This window comes from Sorex fumeus, unplaced genomic scaffold (genome assembly GCF_029834395.1).
Source record: "Sorex fumeus unplaced genomic scaffold, SorFum_2.1 ptg000103l, whole genome shotgun sequence".
In the NCBI taxonomy this organism is placed as follows: Eukaryota; Metazoa; Chordata; class Mammalia; order Eulipotyphla; family Soricidae; genus Sorex; species Sorex fumeus.
Window position 1 is genome coordinate 780,235 of NW_026606160.1, and position 6,895 is coordinate 787,129.

Here is a 6,895-nt window from a genome sequence, read left to right on the forward strand (position 1 = left end):
CTACACTTGTCTTTGCCTCGGATCATTAGCTTGGTTTTTGAGCAAACTGGAAAAAGTACTTTTATTTTGTTGTGGGGCCTGGTGTTGCAGAGGGTTTTTTCCTGATGGTCATCAGGGGTTCCTTTGGGTGGTGCTCAGCGATCTCTCCCTGTCACCCTGTGTGCCTACCTGCTGTTCTCACTCTGACTCACTAAGAGATTTTCTTCAGCCTTAATCCTTAAACGTGAATTATTGAGCCATTGACAAAGCTGGTTTTGGTGGAGCAACAGTACAGAGGGGATGGTGTTGTTCTTACCCATGACTGATCATGGTTTGATCCCCAGCACTCCATGCTCCCCCAGATATCACTGGTTCTAGACAAATACAAAAGCCCACAAATTACTATGAGGGCTGTCAGGCTCCTCACGGTGTTCCTCCCAGAGGATCTTCTCTTTTCTGTGGGCCTGTTTTTACTGAGAGAACCACAGAGATCCGCCTGCTGGCCTATTCATCCAGGGTCTATAGGATTAATTATTATCTGGCTTGCTGTGATCAATTTCAGAACTCAAACCACAGCTTCAGGATTTGGCATTGCTGCAGTTTCATTGAGAATGAGGTCATCAATATGAGGTAGCTGGCAAGATTCATAATAGAATAGACATATTTTTAGGCTGTTGGGATAGCTCAGTGGAGCAAGCATATGACTTCAACGGTGGAGGTCCAGGCTCCATCCCAACCACCACATCTATGGTCTCTCGACAACTTAGGAGGAAGTCCAGAACCTGATGCTGGGAATGCAGGAACTTAATCTCCCTAGACACTGAAATGAGTCAAATGAAAACTTAAAAAATTCTAGTATTTTTCATAATAGTGGAATACTGTGAGTGTGCCTTCTCTAGAAAGTTAGCACAAGTCTTAATGGTGTCAGAGAACTGGTTTGTGGGCCCTAGTGATAGTGCAGTGGAAGGGCACTTGCTTTGTATGAAGTGGAAATCTGGGTTCCATCCCCATCACCCATGTGGTTCCTGGCGCCCCACTACGAATCATCGCAGAGCACTTCTTCGTGTGCCCCTTCCCAAATTGATACAAAGAAGAAAACAAAAACAATAAAAAACTCACTGATCCTGAAAATGATGTGCTTGTTCTGAGATCTTTCACATGACCCTTGTGGTCCATCTCGGCATGTCGTGTGCAGGCCTGCTCGGGTCACTAGCACTGCGTCCATTCTTCCACAAAGTCCCGAACAGTGATTTAAAGGCCCAGAGAGAAGATCGTTAGTGACTTCCTGGGAGGAACAAAGGACTCCTAATACCCAAATCTGAGAGATTTGGGGACATCAGTTCTTCAGACACCCTGGGCAACTGAGTAAAGGTTTGAACAAAGCATATACAAAGTGGTTCTTTGAAAAAAATCTCTGTAGCGACTTATATGCTGCCCGGTCTTATGTGCTCCTTATGCCCAGGGGCACAAGCACGTGGAGTGCCCCAGCACATGTGTCGCCCTCTTGAGATGTGTACTTTCATACTTCCATGTCTAATACTGGGATGTGTGTAGGGGTTCTCCCCAAGGGCGGAGAGGCCTGTGTTCTTTCTTGAACGCGTTACTCCCTCTCTCTGATTTTCTTCTCTTCCTCACTCACTTCCCCTCAACACCTTCAAAAGCCCCTCCAAATATAATCTGTTTTACTTGCCAAAAAATCTCTGCAGCTGTCCACAGGTACTGTTGTGCTTCAGTCCACATCAAATATCACATGAGCCTCAAAGTTTTTGAGGTCATGAACCAAGGAGACAAGGAGACGTCAACAAATAAATTTTGGAGGAGTGTATTCACAGCATCTGGAGGGCAGTCCTGCTAGGCAAGAGCATCAGCCTCCCACCACAAGCACAGGCGAGGAAAAAACACATCCTACACACGTGTCATTTTCATAAGCACCCACAAAATTAGTTAACTCATATGTCCCATATCCTGACACCTGTTAGGGTCCGAGATCATGACAGCCTCACCTGTCAAGGAGAACTCTGAGAGACCAAGTCCATGCAAAAGCAAGAGGTTTATTTGAGCATGCTTGGGCTCACAGCATGACCGCAAACCATCAGTGACAGAGAGCCCCGAGCCTCTTCAAAGGGGGCTTTTTATAGGCCATCTTCCCGCGCATTTCAGAAATGCCCACGCACAAACCACCCAATACATTTGAATTATCACATTAGATACTGCACGCAGGCAGCCAGTCATTTTGCAACAAGCCATCAGCACCAGCCACTCTCTTCTGTACCTGTCACCAGGCCATCCCACCGGGCAGTCAATTACGCCTTTTCGGGTTTTATGGCCCTATTAGGTGAATTCCAGGGCAAGAAAATACCTCATTAGGCCTTCTCTGAACTTGTGGCCTTATTAGGCGGATTCCATGGCAAGGAGATGCCTCATTAGGCCTTTTCCAGCCTTGTGGCCTTACCTGGCGAATTCCAGGGGCAAGGAGGAGATGGGGGTACCTGGTGTTGTCAACCTGCCGCAGCTGCAGGGGGGATATGGGCTGGGACTTGCTTTGCTAGGGCCCACTTGTCATGGGGCTATCTTTCAACACCCAGTAAATTTACGTCGACATAAAGTGAAGCAAGCCTTGACATAGAAAATAATAAAACTGATTATACAAAGCAATCAAGTATTGATCATAAACCACACCATTCTTGTGCACCCTAAGCCATTGTTCCTATTTCACTCCATGATTGGCAGGTGCCCTTGTGAGGGATTGCAAGAAATTAAGTCTATAAATACAGATATCAACTCTTCAAACTAAAAAGTAAACTTCTAAAATAACTAAGTTTTGTGTTTTACTATTAAACACTGTACTACTTTAGCACTGTCGTCCCATTGTCCCACTGTTCATTGATTTGCTCCAGCAGGCACCAGTAACGTCTCCATTGTGAGACTTGTTGTTGCTGTGTTTGGCATATCGAATGCGCCCCAGGGAGCTTGCCAGGCTCTGCCATGTGGGTGGGATACTCTTGGTAGCTTGCTAGTCTCTCTGAGAGGGATGGAGGAATCACACCCGGGTGGGCTGCGTGCAAGGCAAATGCCCTACCCACTGTGCTATTGCTCCAGCCCTCCATTTTACTATACATTTTATTCATATTTTCCTCTAATAAACTAAAACTCATAGCTGAACAATAGGTCAACACAACTGAAAAAGTGACTTTCTCCTGCACACCCACTCTATAATTCTTCTTGAGCACTGGTTCAAATTTTGAAAGAATTTAATTTTTGCTGCATAATTCATCCACTACTAAACTAATCAATGACCACTCAGCTACAGAGCGAAGAAGGGACTTTCAATTCATGTGGCTGATCTATTTTAGATCCCAGTTGAATTCAGTGCATTGTCGACTTGAGCACTGTTTGAAGAGTTGATGAGCACAGAGCTAAGAGTAGCTTGAGAACACCACTGGATATGAAGATATACAAACACATAGACAGGAATATTGACTACACATAGAATGCTTTCCATTCCTCAATTCCTGAGCATCATTCTGGGTTACCCCAAGGCCCATTCTGGGCTTTTGATTGACTTAGTTTCATGCTCAACTGTTGTAACAGAATACATGAACAGTTGGAGCTACTCCAGCAATTGGAAGTTTTGTGCAATTAAAAAATATCAGTCTGGGGTGGGGGGTGGGGGGTGGGAGGCATACTGGGATCCACGGTGGTGGGAACCGGTCACTGGTGGAGAGATGGGTATTCAAAATAAATAAATAAATAAATTTAAAAAATAAAAATACTTAACATAAAAAATAAAAAATATAAAATAAAAAAAATTAGTCGAACTGGGAGTAGCTGCCCCAGGATCCATGGTTAGAACCCCAGAGGGTTCCCCGAGCCCTGTTCCCCTGAGCAGTCAGGCAAAAGTCTAGAACATTACAGAATATGTCCCCCCAAAAATAAATAAACACAAAACATGATATCTGAATATTAACGCGCAGTAATTTCTGAGCGTTATTTTTTGGTGGTCTTGGTTGGGGGTCAGGGTTGGAGTACTGTACTGGTGGGTGTTTACATGGAAATCCTTGTGAATTTTATTCCCTTAGTGAAAATGTAAACATTTTGCCTCCATAGGCTATGTGTTCAGCCCCTCCCTCTCAATCTATCTGGTACGTGGTGAGCCCCCAATGTCCTGCTAGCAACCAAGCAGATGTCCTGCTAGAAATCCAAGACCAGAAACGGAAACAAAAATTGAACTTTCTCTACCAAAAAAAAAAAAAAAAGAAAGTCTGGATAGCAAAGAGGATATGTGGAGAGAGATTGACACTGGTGGTTGGATGCATGCTGCAAAATTGTATGTCTAAGACTCAACTAAGAATAACTTTGTAGGGGCTGGAGCGATAGCACAGTGGGTAGGGCATTTGCCTTGCACTCTCCAACTGAGGTTCAATTCCTAGTATCCCATATGGTCCCCTGAACACGGCCAGGAGTGATTCCTGAGTGCAGAGCTAGGAGTAACCTGAGAGCATCGCCAGGCATGACCCAAAAAGAAAAAAACAACCTTGTAATTCATGGTGTTTTAATAAAATTTTTAAAAAAGAAGAGATTGTGCGAACATTTAATAGGTTAACAATACATATAAAAAGCTATAATAATTTCTAAGAGATTAAAGAAGCAAAAATCAATGATAAACAATATTTGAGTCAACATTAGTGTATTGATGGGGGATGGAATTGACTGAAAATTAAAAAATCCTAAATTTTATATTTATTTGGGACAAATACCAAACTACTGATCCGAATTATAATTCGTAAGGTATTTAAGCTCTAGGAAACTTTTAGGTAATGACTAAAAGTTTAAAAATGTCTTATAGTCTCTAAATCAATGGAGAAAAAATGTATATGAGGGAGGAAAATCTCTGTCTAAAAGAATAGGAGTGGGGAAGATGCCAGAATTTATTTTAAAATTAGAGAGGACCTGAGAGATAGTACAGTGGGTAAGGTGCTTGCCTTGCACACAGCCAACCAGAGTTCAATCCCAGGCATCCCGTGTGGTCCCCCAAGTATCACCAGGAGTACTTCCTAAGTGAAAAGCCAGGAGTAACCCCTGAACATTGCTAGGTGTGGCCCCAAAACCAAACAAAGAAATTAGAGTAAGAAAAAACAAATAGCAAAATTGGGTGGCAAAATAAATTCAAATATATGAGGAATCATGATAGATATGTCTTGAATTTAATGTGAAATTGTCAGAGCAGATAAAAACATACAAATTTAAGCTGCATGTGTTTTTTAAGTACAAAAACACATAAAACAATAAGGGGGAAATGTTAGCAATAAATCTAAAGATATATAGTAATATCCACAAGAACGGTCACTGTCACTGTCACTGTCCTCCCGTTGTTCATCGATTTGCTCAAGAGGGCCCAGTAACACTGTGAGACTTGTCACTGTGTTTGGCATATTGAATACGTCACGGGTAGCTTACCAGGCTTTACCATGTGGGAGAGATACTCTCGGTAGTTTGCCGGGCTCTCTGAGAGGGGCGGAGGAATCCAACTCGGGTCCATGTTGGCTGTGTGCAAGGCAAACGCCCTACACACTGTGGTATCGCTCCAGCCCACAAGAACGTCAATGAAAGTTTATTAATACAACACAAAACAGAATTTAAGATAATAAATAGCTCTGTAGCACTGTCCTCCGCTGTTCAACAAATAGTTCGAGCAGTCACCAGTAACAGCTCCATTGTGAGACTTGTTGTTACTGTTTTTTGCATATTGAATACCTCACTGGTGGCTTGCCAGGCTTTGCCCTGTGAAGATAATAAATACAAAATGAAATTAGTATGATTGCTATATATTATTTAAAATTCAGACTTACCAGAAAGATTTAACAATTCCAACTTAAATGCACCTAATAAAGTAGTTTCAAAATATTTCAAGTATTTAAAATTCTTTTATTAAATCACCGTGAGAAAAACAAAGTTGTCCATGATTGAGTTTCAGTATTACAATGCTCAAACACCTGTCCTTTGACCCGTGTACACTTCTCAACACCAATGTCCTCAATTTTCCTCTTTCCAACCCCACCCCAAGTCTGCCTCTGCCACAGACAGACACTTTTTTTATGTGAAGAACTTAACACCATCGTCTTTGTGGGCAATTCTATCATCACTAATAGGTAAATCAAGAAATTAGTTAAAAGTGTTACAGCTCTTTTAGAATTTGTCTAGCAGTTTTTCTGGTTGCTACTGGAAAGCCCACACTCACCCCCCAAACGAAACGAGTTGTGATACAAAATATTTTAAAAAGCAATAAACTTGTTCGTTTATTTATTTTATTTTTAGAAGCGCCAGGAATCAAATCTGAGTCCTTACACATGCTTTATCACTGAGACATATCCTTGATTCGTAAAATAAGTTCAGTTGTACATACAATACACTGTCCGCCAACAGTGTAGAATGCACATTCTCTCAAGCTCACAGAGAATACTTACAATGACTGGCCAGAACTAATATTAGTACCAACAAATTAAAATAAAAGCTGGTATCATATAGCCTGATTAAACATAGAACATAATTGTTATAGAGATAACACAAATTCCTGAAAGTAAAAAATAAATTTCTATTTACTCATGAGTAAAAGAAACTAAAATGGAAATTTGAGAGTACTTAGTTTCTATTTATTCACTTTTACCAGGAATTGTGGTTTGGGCCACACCCAGCTATGCTCAGATCTTATTCCTGGCTTTATGCTCAGAAATCACTTCTAGTGTGCTAGGATTTGGGAAGAAGGTTATTGGGCCTATCTGATGCCGGGGGAAAACTAGAAACACATGCAAGGCCTAACTTCCTAAAACACCTCTCTGACTCTGAAAGTTAGTTTTTAAAATACTGAATTTCAACATTGGTAAGATAAAGTTTATAAGCTGCTTGAGGGAAATCTATA

At 41.7% G+C, this 6,895-nt stretch overlaps 1 non-coding gene across 1 annotated transcript; it reads left to right on the forward strand.

Moving 5' to 3' along the window:
* The first annotated feature begins 6,149 nt into the window (after positions 1–6,149).
* On the forward strand, positions 6,150–6,211 carry LOC130042575 (U7 small nuclear RNA). The gene has a single exon (XR_008795264.1). It is a non-coding gene; the product is annotated as a U7 small nuclear RNA (small nuclear RNA).
* The last annotated feature ends 684 nt before the right edge of the window (positions 6,212–6,895 follow it).